General features: G+C 35.0%; 1 protein-coding gene across 1 annotated transcript in view; it reads right to left on the bottom strand.

Annotated features, from left to right (window-relative positions):
• TANK (TRAF family member associated NFKB activator) overlaps positions 1 to 11,811 on the bottom strand; it is a 100,489-nt gene extending 88,678 nt beyond the window's left edge. Inside the window, exon 1 of the mRNA XM_056110219.1 lies at positions 11,768 to 11,811. The gene's annotated coding sequence lies outside the window, so the exon portion shown is untranslated. The remainder of the gene's footprint in view (positions 1 to 11,767) is intronic.
• Between the last annotated feature and the right edge of the window lie 9,469 nt (positions 11,812 to 21,280).

The raw sequence follows: 21,280 nt of genomic DNA, 5'->3' as shown, positions 1-21,280 counted from the left end.
TCGATGATCAACGGGAGGGCCTTTACTTTGAAATATAAATAAATATGAAAAACAGATTAAAATTTTAAATATGAGAGTTCCAACTTCTCTGTTAAGAAGATGCCCGAGTATATGCAATAAAAATATAGAAGTTATATCAGATGATATATGAAATAATACTTTGATTTAATGTAGCACTTTTCATAAATAAAAAGGACTCAATGAGTTTTAGAATATATGGTGACGGTCCTTCCGAATATATGAATTATATAAAAGACCAAATGCTTTGATCTGACATTATTTAAAAAATATGTAGATTAAATGATATATAAGTTCATTCATTTTATTTAGCAGGTATTTTGTGAGTACTTGCCACAACAAAGTATATAACTGCTGGTGCCCCACTGCCTGTTGTGTGTGAGCACTACAATTAAAATACGTGTCTCTGGAAAGCACTACAATAAAAAACTAACAACACAAACAACTGTGTGATCCCAATCATCACAATGACAATGAAAGGAAGGGGAGGATGCGAAACATGATCAAGACAATCCTAGCTTAAAAAAAAGTGTTGGGTTGGAATGATAGTACAATGGGTAAGGTGTTTGCCTCACCCGTGGCAGACCCCAGTTTGATCCCCGGGGTTCTCTGAGCCTGTCAGGAGTGATCCCTGAGCACGGAGCCAGGAGTCAGCCCTAAGCACCCCCAGGTGTGGTTCCCAAACAAACACCCTGTCAAACACTGTCCTCCCGTTGTTCATCGATTTGCTCGAGCAGGCCCAGTAATGTCTATTCTGAGACTTGTTATTGTGTTTGGCATATTGAATATTTCATGGGTAGCTTGCCAGGCTTTGCTGAGCGGGCAAGATACTCTCGGTAGCTTGCCGGGCTCTCTGAGAGGGGAAGAGGAATTGAACCTGGCTCAGCCAGACACAGCTATTGTAGTATGTCATATATCTAAAAGCATGCAATAATGATACAATATGCTATTATAGAACTACAATAGGGATACATTTAGGGAATTCTGAAACACAATGAATAAGTCTTAGCCCAAGTTTGAGAAAGTGAGGGGAGACTTCCCATAGCTATACAACATATAAATCATTCAATCAGAATCAAGACAAAAATTAATTTGCTAAAAGAGAAGAAAAATATGAAAAAATAGAGATTTATCTTCAACATTAAACTCCAGAAACTGAATAGAATGACATCTACAGTCACCTGAGAAAGCCACAGATTTTGTGTCCACATGAGTTATCAATCATATAGGAAAGGGAAGCAAAAGATATTCATAGATACTTCAAAGAAATTTATCATACACTTCCTGAAACAATCAGAGAGACATATGGGATGCTGGGAATTGAACCCAGGACAGCCACATGCAAGGCAAACACCCCACCTGCTCTACTCTCTCTCCAGTCCTGGAATAAAATTTTAAAATAAAAATAAGGAAATGTAAAAAATGTATATTAAAGAAATGCTGGTAAACATTGAAATAGTTTAAATACTTGATTAAGCAAGATTTTGTTGCAAATTTATCAAAATATAATAAAAATGTTTAAAACAAAATTTAAGATTTAAGGTCCAAATATAAAGTTAATTTAATAGCAAAGTGCTCTAAAATTTCTAATTATAGTATTCTAATTTCAGGTTGATTGAGAGAGGTTTTAGGAAGTATAAAGTTCTAATTTATTCATTGTCTTATCTTCTATATGTTAAATAAGGGAATCATAAGTTGTTATTCTAATTGTGATTATTTAACATGTATTATTTCACTTTTATATATGTGAAGGTAAATAACTACATGAAAAACTAAAATTCATGTTTACTTTTTCATGTTAATTGAGGAAGAAAGGAAAACAATTAGACTTTCCCATTAGACTTTAGTTTCCTAATATTTATCAATCATAAGTAAAGTATCACATGTGAATACTCCTTTGCCACAATTTTGCATGTATATATTCTCCTCTCCATTGTCATTAAGCTCTACCCACATTGTCTTTTTGTTTATATTTCCATGACTTGTTTAAGTCATCATGCATTCATACTAACGTCATAAATTGGTATTCTACTTACTACTTGTACAATCTTTCTAACCCTGGACTTGAATTTCTTTATCTGTGAAATGTAGGTTATACATTTGCAATAAGGTTTGTGTCTATGTATACATGTACTATTATACATATATGTATGTATGACTTGATTTGTCAGAGAAGCTTAATATTTATTTATTAACAAATAAATACATGTTAGAGATAACTTCTATGAATCAAGTTAGGTGGTTTTACATTTAATTGATTTTTAATTTGTGAGTGTTCATAATTATATTTAAAATGTCTTTAGAAGTCCACACTGAGAAAACCTATACATTCAACTTGCTAGAAAAAGACTAATTCAATGGTTTTAAAATGTTCCCAAAGCTACAAGAAACCATGGATCAAAAAAAAATTTAAAGAAAATCAGAAAAATGGTATAAACAAAATGAGGCTATCTGGAGAAAGATTGAAATTTGGGCTGAAGGGTAGCAGAGCAGGGGAGCACTTTTCTTGTATTTGTGAGGACCAGGGTTTAAATTTCAATGCCACAATAAACGCATTTAAAAATATAGAAATTAGAAAATTATATATATAAATAATTGAGCTAAAAAGTACAGTGAGAGAAACAGTTCATTAGCTTAGCCAAGAGGAACAGAAAATATAATTAAAATGCCATTTAAAATTTCCAGCTGATTAAACAGAAAGAAAAAAACTGAATAAAGTGAATATTAGAGTAGAGCATAAGATGCTTACCACAGTATGCATTATGGAAATTCTGAAGAAGTGAGAAAAAAGGAGCAGAAGAAATATTTGAAGAAATAAAGGCCCTAAACTTCCCATTTTGATGAAAGACTGGATCTGCACATTTAAGAACTCAGTGTTCAATAAGATAAACTTTAATGAGATAAAGAGATCCACACTGAGGCATCTTAAACTAGAATTCTTGAAAGTAAAAGATAAAGACAGAATGTTGAAAGGAGCAGTTGAGAAGTGATACATTATGTATAAGGGTCAGATTAACAGTCAATTTCACCTTGTAACTATGGAAGTCAGAAGATAGTGTATGAAATATTTAAAAAACTCGGAAAAGAAAAGGTGTTGACCAAGAATTTTATATTCAGTGTAACTATTATTACTTAAAAGGAAAAAATGAATACTTCTGAAATAAAATCTGAAGGCTGAAAGGGTTCATTGTTAGTGGATTTATTCTAAAAAAGATGATAAGGGGAGAAGGACTGTCTTTCAGACTCAAATAAAAGATCATTAGCCAATAATTCAAAATCATAAAAATAAATTTCTTTATTTCTTTGGAAAATGCATGAGTTTCCAAATATAAAACACACCTATATAGGTAAATATAAGAGCCATCATTATTGTATTTTTTGTTTGTGACTTGATGATTTTAAGAAAATGCTTAAATTATAAATTTATGTTAATGGGCACACAGTTCATAAGGTGCTTTGTGACAATGGCACTATAATTATACATCGTAAAGGAGGAAACTAAGCTGTATAGGACTGAGATCTTGCATGTTGTTGAAACTAAGTTAATATTAATTATAATTTGATATAAATTTAAGTTTCTAATTGTAATTCCAATGGTAACCCATGGTAACAACTAAAACTAAAAAATACATAAAAGAATGTAGAAGGATGTAAAACAGTACACAACAAAGAATCAATTGGGTATGAGGGTCATCAAGGTAGTAAAGCAAGTTGGGTGCTTGCCTTGCTTGTGGCCTACCGAGGTTCGATCTCTAGCATCCCATATGCTTTCTCAAACATCACCAGAAGTAGTCCCTGAGCACAGAGCCAGGAATAAATCCTGAACATAGCCAGTTGTGAACCAAAAAAACAAAAACAAAAATAAAACTATATCAAAAAAACAAGACAAAACACAAAAACAGAATTGCTTGAGTAACGAACACAGTAGTAATGGGGGATGTGATAAATAGGAAAAAATGGTAAAAGGTATCAGAAATTAAGTAGTAATTTCTTTCTTATAATTACTTGTATTTCAAGTAATTATATAAAGCAATTCCTTTCTTATAATTACTTGTATTTCAATTAATTTTATTTAAAAATATTGGGTCGTACCTAATGGTGCTCAGGGCTTACTCCTGTCTTTGCACGCAGGGATCACTTCTGTTGGAGCTCAGGAGACCATAGCAAACCTGGGTCGGGTGCTTCAAGACAAGTGCCTAATCTGCTGTACTCTCTCTCTCTAGTCTGGTAATTGCTTTTAAGAAGTTATTCCTTTCTAATCAGTAACTTTTTAAATATAAATGGATTGTCCTGTTCAATCAAAAGGCAAAATTTACCTTTTGATTATACAAAAGATAATGCTTCATGATCAAACTATACGCTGTCTATAGAGTGTATTTTAGACGTAAAGATGCAAATAGTTGTAAAAGAATAAAAACATATTTTCCATGAAAATGTTGCCAATAGAAATATGGAATGGTTATAGTAATATCACATAAAATAGTGTTTTGGTAAAAACTGTTACAAGAGAAGTAAAAGACATATAAAGGGCCCTTCATAAGGGAGATATAACCGTATACACACCAAATGATAGACCCCAAATATTGAAACAAATATTGATAGAACTTAAGGGAGAGATGAAAAGTACTACAATAATATTTGGAGAATTTACTAAGTGATGAATAGAAAAATAGGTGATACAAAAATGAATGTCCTATGGGGCTGGAGAAGTAGTACAACGGGTAGGGTGCTTGCCTAATGTGTTGCCGACCTGGGTTTAATTATCAGCATTTCATATGGTTCCCTGAGTCCAGTCAGGAATGATTTGTGATTTCTACTCAGAGCCAGAAATAACACCCACGCATCTCTGCATGTGGTCCAAAAACTAGGGAAAAATAATAGTAAAATACTGTTTTTAATAATAGTAAAAACAATAAATTTATTTATTTATTGTGTAATCAGCTGGAGTGATAGCACAGCTGGTAGGGTGTTTGCCTTGCACGAGGCGGACCTGGGTTCGATTCTTCCATTCCTCTCTGAGAGCCCGGCAAGCTACCAAGAGTATCCCGCCCACATGGCATAGCCTGGCAAGCTCCTCATGGAGTATTAGATATGCCAAAAACAGTAACAACATTCTCCAGAACAGATCAAATGATACACATAAAGTCTCAATGTATTGAAAAAAGATTGAAGCATCTCACTAATAAAAATTGAATAAAATTTATCCATAGATAGCAGCATAAGACTGGAAAAGTTATAAGTATGTACATATTAAAGAACACCCTTTGGATAAACAAATGGTCAAAGAGAAAAATCACAGAAAAACAAGATTTATGTAGGAAATAAAATTGCAAAAATAACAGAACTAATGAGATGCAGTGAAAGTAGTGTCAAAGGAAAGCTAATACCAGCAAACACCTAGATTAAAAAAAAGAGGAAAGATCTGAACTCAATAAACTTATACTTAAAGCAACTATATAAAGAAGAGCTAAATAAACACAAAATTAACTGAAGAAACAGCATGATAAAAATTTGAGCAGAGATAAATGAAACAGTTACAGAAAAATAAAATCAATAAAATCCGAAGTTGGTTCTTTGAAAAGATCAAAGGATTTGACAAAACTTTGCTGAACTTGTTAGAAAAAGGAAGAAAACTAAATTTCTACTGTCGGAAACAAAGGTGCATGGCTGAACAGATAACTCATTGGGTTGACTATATGCTGGAGACCCAGTTTGATTCTTGGCACTACATGGTTTCCCAAACATTCCCAAGGGACCTACAAACAAGAAGAAAGAAGGACAGAAAGAAGGAAGGAAGGAAGGAAGGAAGGAAGGAAGGAAGGAAGGAAGGAAGGGTAAAAGAAAGAATGAAGAAAGGAAGAAAGCTGAAAGAAATAAAGAAAGAAAGAAAGAAAGAAAGAGTGAGCAGAAATTACCACCAAGAAAATAGAAATAACAAAGAATAAGAAACTCAATGAATAGTTAAGTTCAACAAGTAAGCTAGTCTAGATGAAATGTGTAAAAATTCCTGCAAAAAAAAAAACCCGCCAAAACCTAGTCTAGAATTAGTAGAGAGTATCAACAGATCTATGACAAATAAAGTAACTGGATCAGAAGTTAAAATCCTCCCAACAGAAAAAAATCTAAGACCAGGTAGCTTCACTGATGAATTCTACCAAGCACCTACTCTATGACACAGGAAGCTGGCTCATCAAATGGACCATGGAAAGCCTCAAAAAGGGTAGTAGGAAAACTGGAGAGCCATATGCAAACAAACAAACAAACAAACAAACACAACAAATTGGATTTGTAACTTACACCTTTCACAAAAGGTAATTCAAAATGTATTAAATGTCTTGAATTAGAATCTATAAAAGAAATTATGAAAAACACATGTAGAGCTTTCTACAATCAGTGGTATGTCCATTGATTCTACTCTATTGGTAAAGATAATTGAAACAAAAATAAACAAATGGACTATATTAAATTAAAATGCTTTTGCATGGAAAAAGGAACTCTGACTAAAATAAAAAGATACCCAATGGAATGGGATAAACTATTTACACATGTACAACAAAAAAGGGGCTAATCACAAAAAAGGGATAATATACAAAATACAAAAAGCTAGCAGGGGGAGAAATATATCATAATGAAATGGGAAGCGGAGATGAACACACACTTCCCTAAAGAAGATATGGGTGCCTGTAGGCACATGAAAAAAAATCTTTGTTGTCACTTATTACTAGGGAACTGCAAATCAAAACAAAGTGAGGTATCTCAAATCAGTGGGAATGGCATACATAAAAAAGACTGGAAACAAATAGCTGTAGGGAAAGTGGTGAAAAAGGAATCCTCATTTACTATAGGTGGGGATGCTGTCTGATTTAGTCTCTGGAAAACATTATAGAGATTTATCAAAAAATAAGAACAGAGCTTTCATATGACCCAGCAATCCTACTTCTTGGCATCTGCCCCCCTCCCCAACACAGTAACATTAATTTTAAAAGATACATGCACACCTGTATTTATTGCAGTGCTTAGTACAGTTGCCAGGATATGGAAACAATCCAAACATCCAACAATAGATGAATGGTCAAAGAATTGTGGCATACATCCCACAATGAAATGCTATTCAACTATCAGGAAAGATGAAATATTGCAGAACACTGCAGTGTGGATTGAACTAGAGCATAACAATTTAAGAGAAGTCAGAGGGAGGTGAAATACTGGATGATTTCACTCATCTATTATATATACATACATATATATATATATATATATATATATATATATAGAGAGAGAGAGAGAGAGAGAGAGAGAGAACAAGGGAACAGCAGTATTAAACAATGACAAACCCAGAACCTTGGATTACAGACTCAGAAACTAAACAGTGGGGAAGGTGTGGTTGGGAATGAAGAGGCAGAATAGAGGTGAAATAGGGACAGTAGTTGAAAGTGGATAGACACATAGACCAAAGAAATAAGATGAAGAGTCCAGAAATGGATGGGAGAGACAGTACAGTGGGTAAGGCTCTGGCCTTACATGTTGTCAACCATACAAGATTTCCTGAGCAGTGATCCCTGAGCACAAAATAGGAGTAAACCCAAAGGAGGAAAATATCCCCAAAACAGAGGAGAAAAGCGTACAGAAATAAGTTCTTATCGTGTCTATGGTCTTGACTATTTTTCCCCACAAGCAGCAAGAGCATTCAGTGGGGAAAGAATTCAACAATTTATGTTGGGAACAACTTATAGTGACAACCAAAAGAATGAAACTATAGACCCCTTACCTCACATTACATAAAAATTAATACCAGGGGCCAGAGAGAAAGTACAGCACCTTTCTTCAGCGGCAGGTCTGAGTTTGATCCTCAGTACCTCTTATGGTCCTGAGCCCTGCAGGAGAGATTCCTGAAAGCAGAGCCACGAGTAAACTCTTGTGGCCCCAAATGCCCAGAAACGAAACAGCAAAAATCATGTAAAATAACAAATGTTGAAAGCAATGTGAAGAAAATGGAACTCTCTTACACTGCTGATGTAGTATAAAATGGTCACTCTGATAAGCTACTGGCAATTACTTTAAAAATCACAAGCTCCATATATAACCAAAGAAAATGCAAACAGGTACTAAAACAAATACATGTAAATGCATGTTCATGAAATCACTGTTCACAATAGTCAAAGAGTAAAACAGCCTAATTATCCTATCCTTCAACGGATGAATAAACAAATTGTCTCTTATAAAACATTATTTAATTATAAAAGGAGTGAACTAGTATATGCTACAACACGAATGAATCTCAAAAACATACTAAAAAGTCATGTAAAAGGTACATATGATTTCTTTCATGAGATATTCAAGCTAGGTGTACCTACACAAAAACATAATATAGTTTGTGGCAATGAGAACTAAGAAATACAGAGCAGGAAATAAAGAGCAATTGCTTATTGGGTACAGGGTTTCCTTTTGGGGTGAAAAATGTTTTGAAATCAGATAGAGAAGGTAGTTTAGTATATTGTGAAAGTTCTAAATGTTACTGATCTTCATTTTAATTTTGTGTCATATGAATGTTATCTCAATTTTTTAAAAAGAAAAGTATGAAAAAACCATGGATCAAGTTTTTACAAATGTGTAAATATCAATTCCCTAATTGTATAAATATAGTAAACTAAGATGTTCATATTAGGGGAAATGGGTGTGTATGTGGGGTATGGGTGGGGAGGGTTCAGTGGTATGTGGGAACTCTTTGTAGTGTTTGCTCAATTTTTCTCTTCACCTAAAACTACCCTAAAATACAAGTCAACGAAATTAAAAGTTTTTATTCTAAATAATTCTTCAATTAAAAAGAAAATAAAAAATTAAATATCAGTAAGATGAAAGTAACATCAAGAATTACAAGATATGGTGAAACGATACTCTAAAAATTCTCATCTTAAGTACTTTTATTATTAAACAAGAAAAAATAAATAAAAGTATTCAACTTAAAATAAAGAAAGGAAAAACAAAATAGGCTAAAAGAAGGCAATAAGAATATATTACTAAGAATAAGAGCAAAAACTATTTAAGAAAGAGCTAACTATAAGGTGGCACAACTAAGAGATTAACTTTTTATATGTTTAATTAGGAGGGAGAAAGAGAAAATGTAAATGAATAAAAATAGCAGTAAAAAAAGGATTAATTACATAGTTATGGACATGGCTTTTTAAAAGAGAACATATTTTTCTTTTTACTAGTATACTTGAAAATTTTGATCAAAAGGATCATTTATAACCCAAAAATTACCGGGTAGATGTTTCCAGGCTGGGGAAATGGCCTGCATTTTTGTCTGATATGTGTACTTAACACTGTATGATGCTCCACCTTGCAGACTGGCCTGCATCTATCTGGACCTGAGATGCATATTCAGTGTTTTTCCCCTCTGGAGAAGTTCATGTCCCCCTTGAACACATAACTCTCTGTCTCTGTTTCTCTCTCCTTTCACATTTCTCTACACAAAACTATTTTACTTCACTAAAAACAAAAACATAAAGCAACCTAAGCTGCACGAAAAATAGCATGAAAACTGAAGAGATCAATGGCCAAAAAAAAAAAAAAAAAAAAAAAAAACCAAAGAAAACTGACAAATTTTAAAAGAATTAATTCTAAATGTGGATGCCAGGACAGTATTAAGATTTCTCCTTAAATGTTTTGGGGAGAAGTTCATTCCTATTAAGCAATTTTAGAAGATAAAAAAAATGGTAATAGGATATGAGGGGGAGCTTCCTAAACAGTGCTCAGGGATCCCAAAGTTACTTCTTGCCATCCTTGGCCATTCTGATTGGAAGGTTTACTATTCCTTTGTGGAACTGTGTGCCACTGAGCATGCCCACTAGTGCTAGAGGTAGGGGTATGTGGTGCTGTGGTTTGAACTTGGGTTCCAGCATATGCCTAACCACTAAGCTATCTCCCCAACCCCAATAAGCTTTGATATTTTTGATCAGAAAATTAAAATACAGATTAATCTCACTTATGAATATTAAATGCAAACATTCTCAATAAATTATAGGAATTTTATTTTCAGCACCCACTTTTAAAATATAATTTGTATAAAGACAATCAATTTGGATATGTAATACATATCACTATTGATCATAACACTTGTGATGTGCAATTGGCACAACTAAAATAGAGAGAAAACATTTTTCACAAAGTGTAGGAACAGTTGCTTTGTTTTAGTTTTTGCTTACACTGCCTGGATAGGGTTTTCTTGGCTATGCCCACATTGTTTTCATTCTTTTCTGTTAATTTGAGTTGTGAACTGAATTGTAAAGCCAAAATAGTAGAAGAGAGGCGTTGAAGCATGTGGATTGAAGAGAAAATGAGAAAATATGTAGGTTTGTTTTGTTTTTATGAACCAATTTATTTTAACCAGAGAAATAATGAAGCACACTTTATAACTATAAATAAACTTATATTATAAAAGCTTTATTTTGATAGCATGGATTAAAAACAAAATGAAGTATACACTGTATTGTGTATCAGCAAAAGTTTAAAGTGGAAAAGACAGAGTTATTTCTAATGATACCAAAAAGACATTCCACATAGTTTAACATGAAGTCTAGTAAACTAGGGTTAAAGAATACTTATTAATTATTTGTTTTTTATAAAAAGGGCTTTATCTCAAAATATGGAAAAAATCCATGTAGACAGATTCTAAAATACCAGCAAACATCATTCTAAATGTTAACCACTAGGGAAATTCCCAGTGGGATCAGATCAAGACAAGGCTGACTGTAGCTTCAGTTACTAATTTCTATTCTGGGAGTTTTGGGCAATTAGTGAGAAGAAATAAAAAGAGGAAACAAAACCATGTTTTTCCTATCTCAGCATCACTTGAGAATTACCTAAAATGATTGAGAACTATAAATGTAATTATTGAATGTAAGATAAAAAGTAAGAAGTTTTCTGAACACCAGCAGGAAGTAATTGAAATATCTTTATCTAGATAACATCCCCACTACTCACAAGAAGACAAAATAATACACATATATTTTATAATACATAAAGAATCAGTATGTTTTCTGAGTTCTTACCTTGCTTCATGGAGAGACAAAATGTTTATAAACAGAAGTTTCCTTATAGTAAGATAGATCATTTTCCTCAACTTTAGTGCATTAATTTTGTATTTCAACCAGAACCCTTTCAAGAAATTTATTCAGATTGATGCTAAATTCTTCTGTTGACCATTTATTTCATGATTTCATGGTCAGGAGAGTTTAAGAGAAATAACTAACGTTAATTTAAGATACTAGTTGGTTGCCAACAGGAGCCTTAGTCAGCTTGGATCTGGTATACAGCCCAGGTCATCCTCCCTAAAATTTGTCCAGGTAGAAGTATACCCTGAAGGAACAGAGGACATGAGGTGGGCAAGTGAGAGAAGAGAGACCTAGTTATCAGGAATAATTTTGCTGCTCTGTGATGTTGGCCAAATCACTTTCTATTTCACCCTATTATCTAGTAGTTTGAATAAGACATCTCAAGTACTATTTCAATATTGTTAAAGGGCAGGGCAGTCAAAACAGAGCCATAGAAAAAAATGTGTTATAAATTTTTGTTCAGGTCCTGATTCTGTCACTTGCTAGCTTCTAAAATTTATGATCGCTTCTTCCAATAACTTTTCCTAAAATTATTATTTAAAAAATTCTTAAGAAAGTGCTACACAATCTTAATGCACTTTTGATTGTAAAATAAAGAGAGTAGAAAAAGACTAGGTTACAAAAATTTTTGTTACCTCTTCTCCAGGTTACATGTCCTCCTTCACAGACAATTCCTCTTTTAAAAAGTAGAAAATTTTGCAGTCTGGAAGTCTTGTCTATAGGCTCTAGCAACGCGGCTCAGACTGTCTTGTGCTCTTCCTCCAGTCGAACTGGGAACTTCCACTGAGAAATCCCCTAATTTGAAGACTTCCTTATTTGTAGCTATCAACAGCCAATCATGGCAAGATATTGAAATGAAGCAAAGACTACCAGAAAGTGTTTTGTAAACCACCGTGACTGTAACTTTGACTTCCTTTTGAAGCAAAGATATTTTATTTGAATATTTAGAGCATTTTAGCAAAAATTCAGAAACTATAAATGCAAGGTACTTGTATGACTAACACTTAACAGATATATAAACAGATTTGTAAATTTTAGTTGATTGTAATTGGTCATTGAATTTCATGGGTATATTTTTACATTTGTTAAAGAACTCAACACACCCACCACCAAAGTTCAGGGTCCCATTACCTTGCAAAAACTCCTTCTACCTCTTTCCAGCCTTCCCATTTCCAGTAGTCACCATAGTTTTCATCAATTCTAGGAATCTTTGTCACTTACAAAAATATTTTTGTACTAGCAATATTTTTATGTAGAAAAATTTAAGAGCAAATTTATCTGATTGAGAACCTTTTTTCATCTTTAAAAACTTTAAAAACTTTTTGAACTAAGGAGTTATTTGCAAACAGTATGAAAAGACCACTTGTGAATGTTGTGTCTTCAGAACCTATTGCATGAAACCTAGTAATAATAAATTTTAAGTTGGATTCTAGCCTAGGTCTCAGAAACTTAAAAAGTAGTGGTGAGAAAGGACTGGTAGTAAAGAAGTCTCCTAAAACAGATTGTCTGTGCTGAGAACAAAGGTTCACTGTTCATGTGGATGGTGTATATATTTCAGCACATTGGGAAATGCTTTGTGAATTCATGCATTTCTTTTAGACTACGTAAGGCAAAACACTAATTTTAACATGCAAGTGGAAGACAGCATGTATTACACATTTTTCCTTGTTATAAAGTTTTAAAGTTGGCAATATCCTTCGACACTATCTGTTACTTTCCTTTTATTATAGATGAGAAAACATGAAAGGAAAATGCTTAGTCACAAAGAGGTAACACTAAGACTAAAACCTGGAGTTTTGTATTTTAGCACATTAAAAAATTGTAACATATTCTGAGTGTCAAATTATTGAACAGAAAAAGACTATAACCAGTCTCTGTATAACTCCTGTGTTTTGCAGATGAAGAATCTGAAACCTTTTTTAAAGTTCTACAGTAGGCAAAATAACTAGAATTTAGAAATTTGATTCCCAGCCCGTTTTAAAAGTAAATGTTAAAACATCTAATTTAATATCTAATTCAAATATTATTATAGATAAGAATGATGAAATTATGCTACAAAACAGAAAAAACTTGAAGTCAATTAAAAGAATAAATTAGATGAGAAAAATACATTTACTCATAATGAAGTATTATTTCCTCTAGCAGCATGTATTTGTTAACCATCTTATTGATTTGAAAAACTAAACCTTTTTGTGTGTGTGTGTGCAAAAGAAAGATACAACCTAATTGATATCACAAATATATGAACATAACATTTTAAAAAGTGAGATAGACAGTGATGACAGTAAAATTTACTTCTCAGGAACTTCCAGTTTGGAATGAGCAGGATTTTAAAATGCAGTTTTTTTTTTTTAAAAAAGAGAGCTAGTCTTAACAGGGAAATGCCCTTTGCTATCTTCATTCTGTGTCTCTTCCTTTTTCTATTTAGTTTGGCATATAAGTTTGGCTGACATTCAAGCTCCAGAAAAACTGGCTGGCCAGGATTTACTGGGTTTAACTTTGTGGCACTGCTGAAGAGAGGGTCCCATGATCAAGACAGAAAAACTCTAGTTACAGATGTATTTTTTAAAAAAAACAATACTGTTTGAGAGCAGGGAATTTAAACCTATGCTACTGATCAGTTCTGACTCTTAGCAAAACATCTAAAGCAGAAAGAATTTTTTCTTGGTTGTCTCTGGTGGTTCCTCTTTCCTATTCCTCCCCCCCCCCCCCTCCTTTTTCCCTCTCCTGTGACACAGGCAGACAGAAATGCAGAAATTCCTGCAAAGGAGAAAGAAGGAACTGGTTCCAACTCAGGATTGGCAAGGGCTGCAATGATTAGAGCTGGGTGGGCCCTGGGATAGCGGAGGTGATAGTGATTGGTGGTGGTAAATCAAGCCCAAATTAGAGGAAGGTACATAAGAGTCAGGTTTCTGTTAGAGAAGAAAATAGTTAGGGGGTTGCAAAGCAAGAACGAAGACCTTACCTTAATGGATCAGCAGGAACCTAAGGGCGAGTTGGGCAAAAAGCCGCCCTTGCTTTCTTGGAATGTGAATATTCAGTGGAGTACAAGAAAGCCTGTGGTATTTATTGTTGACCAAGATTCAAGGATCTCCCATCCTGGGGGGCTTGGAGGGTGGGAGGGATACTGGGATCAGTGGTGGTGGAGAATGGGCAGTGGTGGAGGGATGGGTACTCGATCATTGTATAACTGAAACCCAAGCACAAAAATTTGTAAGTCTACAACTATGCCTCATGGTGGGAGGATCCTCCCAGGATGGGAGAAGTATGCTGAAAGTAGACTATAGACCAAACATGATTGCCACTCATTGCCTCTTTTGAAAACCACAACACCCAAAAGGAGAGAGAGAACAAAAGGGAATGCCCTGCCACAGAGGCAGGGAGGGATGGGGGTTGGGAGGGATACTGGGATCCGTGGTGGTGGGAAATGGGCACTGGTGGAGGGATGGGTATTTGATCATTGTATAATTGAAACCCAAATTAAAAAAAATTGTAAGTCTACAATTGTACCTCATGATGTCTCACTAATAAAAATTAAAAAAAAAGATTCAAGGATCTGCTTCCTTTTTCAGGAAGGCATCCATATATCTGCAAGGGACTAATTAAACATGAATTGCTTGGGATAGGTATTCAATTAAGAAACTTGTTTAAGGTGGCTGATAGCACAGTGGGTAGGGCATTTGCCTTGCACGAGACTGACCCTGCTTCAATCCCTGGCATCCCATATGGTCCCCAAGGCTCTGCCAAGAGTAATTTCTGAGTGCAGAGCCAGGAGTAACTTCCTAAATTCACCGAGCATTGCTAGGTGACCCCAAAAACAAAACAAACAAAGAACAACAAAAACAAAAACTTTGTTCAGATGCTCCCACAAACATTTTCAGAATGGATCCATGTTTCAGGTATGGTATTTGTAAGGGCAACAGAAGTTTCTAGCCTCTAATTGGTAATGATCTGATGCTGCAGGTTTTTATTGGCCCATGGTCAGAGGACTGTGCCTACAGAGATGATGAATACTTTTCTCCTTACCTCTCTAGTCATTACAGTCGAAGTATGGAGAATAGCTTTTAATTTACAACTTCGTAAAAACATTTATGCATTTTTGTCTTTGAGAGTTATAAAAATTAAAAGTGGAATCTTTTAGTGGAATCTAAAAGTTGAATCATTTTGTGAAATTTAGATTCTAAAAGTGGAATCTAAAAGTGGAATCATTTAGTGGAATCTTTGGTTAATTAGGTTAACATTTATTAACCTAATTAATGTTGCCCTTCTATCAGTAGGGACAGGTAACATACTTGTTCAATTCTTTATTCAATAAACATTTATTGCTTATTGGGTTCCATTTTGGGTATAGAGGTTATTAAAAATACTACGCCTCACCTCAAGGAACTCATGATCTTAGAGAAGAGCCGTATAAACTATTGCTAATTCCAAAGATAAGAACAGATGGGGGCCAGAGAGATAGCAGAGTGGGGAAGGTATTTGCCATGTACACAGCGGACCCATTTTTTTTAAAAATTGAAAAACCGTAACATACACAGTTACAAAGTTGTTTATGATTGGGTTTCAGTCATATAATGTTTCAACACCCATTCCTTCACCAGTGTACATTTCCCAACACCAATGTCCTCAGTTTCCCTCTGGCCCCCCTCGCCCTGCCCATATTTAATCCTCAGCATTCCATAAAGTCCCTGGAGCATACTATGAGTGATCTCTGAGCACAGACCTAAGAGTATGCCTTGTGCATAGCTGGGAGTGTCCCCCAAACAAAACAAAAGCAAAGATGAGAGCAGAGACATACAAGGATTTGAGTGAGGCAAAATTACAGAGAGGCAGCTCTCAGAGCTAGAGCAACTCATAGAGAGATGCTTAGACTTCAAGAAAAAAGCAAGCAAAAAGAATTAAGGGTTAGAAATACATTTTATACTTTCCTCCTCATATTCTTAGTAAATTTACTCTGGTTTTTTTTTAGTAATAAATTTTTACTTTTACTTTTTTTTTTTTGCCATACCCTTAGTTTTATAAGTAATTTTCCCCAACAAAACTCCTGATTGACTTTCTAATGTTATAGAGGATTATTTATAGACTTGATGATAGATACCAATTTAATGTTCTTGGCATCTATCCTTAAAAATAAAATCTGTGAGGTATGCAGATAGACTGATCAGCTAAGTCCTTAGGTCTATTCATTTTGAAAATAGGAATAAAAGTATAATCGTTGTCTTCTCAAGACAACACCAAATTCAACTCATCATATGGTGGTTACACATTTTTAGTTAACAAAAGAAAGAGGAAAATACGTAATAAATGATGAAAAAGTGTTAACCAAAATAAAATCCAAAAATATTTTGAGAAACACAGCTATAGACTGATACCACATAGTATTTAACAGGAATAAACACAAAATTGTATAGGTATGACTTCATTCCTACATATATTAAAACACTTTGTTTTTATCTAAAATCTATAGAAAACAGGAAAACTGCATTAGTCCAGAAATGAGGAGAGATGCAGTTTAGTACCTGTCATTCAAAGATCATTTTTTTTTAGTGGATAATATGGGACTTGTAAAAGCACTCAACATTAATAGGACCTTAGAATTGCCTCTAGAATTAGGGATGCACTAGTGCTGCTTTCAGATGCATCTTTGTGGATGACACTCTTTATGAAGACAATAAACAAACTAGTAATTAGACACTTGTATTTATTACATGTGTATCATTACAAGAATTGAGGATATTTAGTTCAGAGAAAATAGAGATGGAAGCAACCGAATTCTTTTGTGCAGGTCTAAAATTTCAGCCCACTAAGTAATAACTACTAGGGGAAAAATGTGTATTTACTTTAGAAAGAACAACATTCTAATAGTAAGAAGATAAGATAGGTTGCCTTAAAGGTATTGAGTTCCCTGCTTTTTGTTTGTTTGTTTTATTTTGCTTTTTGGGGCCACACTTTGTGATATTCAAGTATCTTTCTCCTGGTTCTGCACAGGGGATCACTCCTGGTGGACTCTTGGGGAACTGGGAAGCCAGGGATTGAACCCAGGTCTGTTGTGTGTAAGGCAAATACACTACCTGCTGTACTATATCATCAGCCCTATAAATTAACTGTTTATGGGGAAAATAAAACATAAGATGACCACTTTTTAGGAATATTGAAAAGACATTAAAACCCCAAATTAGATAATAACTAATACCTACACAGAATTTACTGATTCTGGCACAATTCGAAGCACTATATATACTTTATTAAATTTTTATATTAAATGTTTTAATTTACTTCATTTAATTTTTATAATGCCCAATAAGAGATGTTCATTTAGAGATATAGGAACCAGAGCATAAAGAAATCAATAATTTGACCAAGTGCACTTATCTAGTTATGGAGAAACATAGATTTTCATCCCCAAAGTCCCTGTTAACAATGATGAAGATGAGCATCTATTATCAGTGAATGAGGGTGTTTCTAGATTTTAGAGGCAGTGAAAAAACACAATTTTAGAGGCAGTGAAAAAACATTTGTGTTATTTAAAAATTAATCTTTATTAAAAACACTGTGATTTACAAAGCTATTCATTATGCAGTTGTTTGAGCATTTAGTGTTCCAGCACCTCCAGCATGACCTTTCTTCCACCAATACCCCAGTTTCCCCTTCCAATTCCAACCTGCCCCCTTAGGCACATAACAAATTTTCTTTCTTTCTTTCTTTCTTTCTTTCTTTCTTTCTTTCTTTCTTTCTTTCTTTCTTTCTTTCTCTCTCTCTTTTTCTTTCTTTCTTTCTTTTTTTTTAGGATCAAAGCTCTTTATTCACCAGTGGGGAGAGTTGGACGCCGACCTCCTCTGCCGGCTGGGATCTCGGCAGAGTCGCAGAAAGTCTTTATGTTTCTTATTCCAACAAAATTTTAAGAACTGGCAAATAGAATAATCAGAAAATAAATCAGTAAGAGCCAATTAGTGATTACTATATGATTTTACCTTTGTAAATAAGAAAATGAAAACCATTTAATACAGTATAATAAAATGTCTATTATCATTTACATCATTTCAACTCTGGAATCTAAAAGTATGTTACATGAAATTTTATTTTATACTTGATCACTTAATGATAATAATTATGTCTCACTGTCATTAATAACACTTTTAAAGCAATTTGTGTTAATATATCTTGGAGTTTACATGAAATAGGTAAGGCAGACACATCTAAATTTTCCTCTTATACTATGGTGTATAAAGTTGTTCATGATTATTTGTCATAGACATTCAACATTCCAAGACCAATACCACCACCATTACACCTCCCTCTACAATTGTCTCTAATTGTCTCAACTACTCCTTAAATCTGCCTCCACAGCAGGCCCTCAATCATTTATTTTATATTGCTTCTTATCAATAATTTGCTAACAAAATGTTTCCTTAGAAGAAATTTATTGAAAATTGTTGTATCTCACCAGGGAGCCATTAATTAAGTCCTTGTATAAGATTACTAAGATGTTGTTAGAGGTTAAGTCCTCTGTGTTTATGTTTTATTAATTGAGATTGGTTGCCTACTATATTACATCCCATCCAATCTGGTGTGCTACTACTGGTTTATCAGTACTGTAGAGTTTGAGATGTCAATCTAGGAAGTCTGAAATTTGTTTTTCTTTGTGGGTCAAACCTGCAGATGCTCAGGGCTTACTCCTGTTTCTGCACTCAGGAATCACTCCTGGCAGTGCTCGGGGGACCATATGGGATGCTGGGAATAGAACCCGGGTTGGCCATGTGCAAGGCAAATGCCCTACCTGCTGTGCTATCGCTCCAGCCCCTGGAAGTCTGAAAATTTTATCAGATGTACAACTGAAGTTAATTTTAAACTGGGTGTCAGGTTGGGGTGTGGACCTAACTGCTGGGCTTTCTGGATGTACTGGGAGATGGGGTAAGGTAGCTCAACCTGAATTCATTAAAGCCTGGAGATTTCACTCACAAAACCCACATACCTGAATTTTTCAGCAGACTAATTTCTCAGTGAGGCTCAGCTGGTCCAGAGGCAGTGGAGTCTGCTGGAGGCATGAAGGCAATTGTGGAGTGTGGGAGAAAACAGCTGCTGGCAAACTTCTCTTTGGGTCGACAATGGTCTGACCTCCCCCTCATACACGCTGGGGTGCCCTGGACTATTCAGCCATGCCCGGGTATCCAGAAAGATCTTCTGCAACTTGTTGATCTCTTTCAAGATTTACTTTTGAGTTGGCATTCATGTTTGTTCTATTTTTTATTAGTTTTTATGCTTTGCTTTAAACTTTCAACTTGATGAGAGGCTAAACTGAGAACACATTGGTTCTATCCTTGCCCAATATCTACCTGTTTTGTATTAGGATGGGCATGTAAGAATGGTATAATTATTTTGGGTCAGAGAGATAGTACAGTGGGTAAGGAACTGTGTTTTGTATGTTGCCGACAAGGGTTCAATTTTTTTATACCCTGTAATGGTCCCCTGAACACCACCAGGTATAAATCCAGAATACAATCAGGTGTGCCCCCCCCAAACAAAACAAAACAAAACAAAACAAAACAACAATGGTTTAATTGATAAAGAAGGTGGGATAGAAAAAGAAAGGTGGTGCAGAAGTGAAGCTCTTGTTGAGAAGTAAAGGAGCAATTAGACTTACTGTCTTTTCTTAAAGCCAATTTAGGAATACAAAGCAATGTTAGAGCAGAATTCAGTGGCCTTTGTTATAGAAGATGACAGTGTACATTTTATTTCTTTAGATTTACTTACCCTTCAATCTTTTTCTTTCTAATCTGTTATGTTGAGTTTAGTTATGTCTCATTAAAATCCTTCATGATACTTTCTACAGAGTACAAGGTGAACTATTTACATCTCCATAAAAAATCTTTGTAGGTTGACAGAATTTCATTAGGGAATGAAGCCGCCTTGGCATTGAAAGGTGTTTCAGGAACTATACATTCCACTTTCTTTTATTGGCCAAGGTAGAGCAATACATTTAGTTTATAGCCAAATAGTCCTTTACTTTGATCTATGTTCTAGGATTTTGCCTTTCTAAGGTTAATGAGAACCACATACTTATTAAAAGAATGAGTCTCACAGACATTTTCTTCCTAAACCAAGAAACCCAGAAAAGTGGTTTATATATTTTTTTAAATTTTTTTAATGTAGGAGTACTGCTATTTATTCAGCCACTGATTAGCTGAATGAATTGTGCATGAACTCCACCTTACTTTTTTTTCATTTTTTATAATTTTATTTATTGGATCACAATGAGAGCAGTTACAAAGCTTTCAGGTCTAAGTCTTGGTCATACAATGAAACACCCGTACCTTCACCAGTGCCCATTCTCCACTCCCAACAACCCCAGTACACCCCCATCCCACAGCCTCCCCCTACCTGTGGGGCAGATGATTTCCACATTACTCTCTCTCTCTCTACTTTGATCACATTCAATATTTCGATACCAGACCCACCATTATTATTTGAGATTTTACCCCAACACTCAGATCTGCTGAAAAGGCAACAGTAGACAATTTGTTTTCTATTGTTGGTTATGAATAACATATGATGTCACATGGCTGCAGTAGTGGCTGCACGATTTTGAAATTCTGAAATTTTAACACTTAAATCTGGAGGGATTTCTGCCAAAACATGCTGGGTTCCGAGATTTGCTCCTGAGTCTCTGGGATCATGGCCATTGAGCAGCTTGATCAGGAGCCAGAGAGGTCATTTGTGGGCGATGACTTGGGGTCTCGTTGGGACGGGGAGACCAGGACTGGCTCCACCCCCATACTGTGAGGCCCAACAACTTTCGTCACTGCGGGCCCAGACCTGACTGTCCAATGGCCTCTGGAGGATGATGGCCACCGAGCCGCCTAGGGGAAGCAGGTGGACGGACAGCACCCTTTCCCCCTGGGGTGGCCTGGTGACAGTAACCTACTGCGTGGTCTGGATGCATTTCTGCCAAAAGCCACTGGGTTTCGAGACTTATTTCTGAGTCTCTGGGATCATGGCCATTAAGCAGCTTGATCAGGAGACAGAGAGGCTATTCGTGGGAAATGACTTGGGGTCTCATTGGGACGGGGAGGACAGGACTGGTTCCACCCGCATCCCATGAGACCCTGTGTCTTGTCACTGCGGGCCCAAACCTGAATGTCCAGTAGCCT

Source organism: Sorex fumeus, unplaced genomic scaffold (assembly GCF_029834395.1).
Source record: "Sorex fumeus unplaced genomic scaffold, SorFum_2.1 ptg000009l, whole genome shotgun sequence".
Classification (NCBI taxonomy): Eukaryota; Metazoa; Chordata; class Mammalia; order Eulipotyphla; family Soricidae; genus Sorex; species Sorex fumeus.
This window is presented reverse-complemented; position numbering and strand designations above follow the sequence as displayed.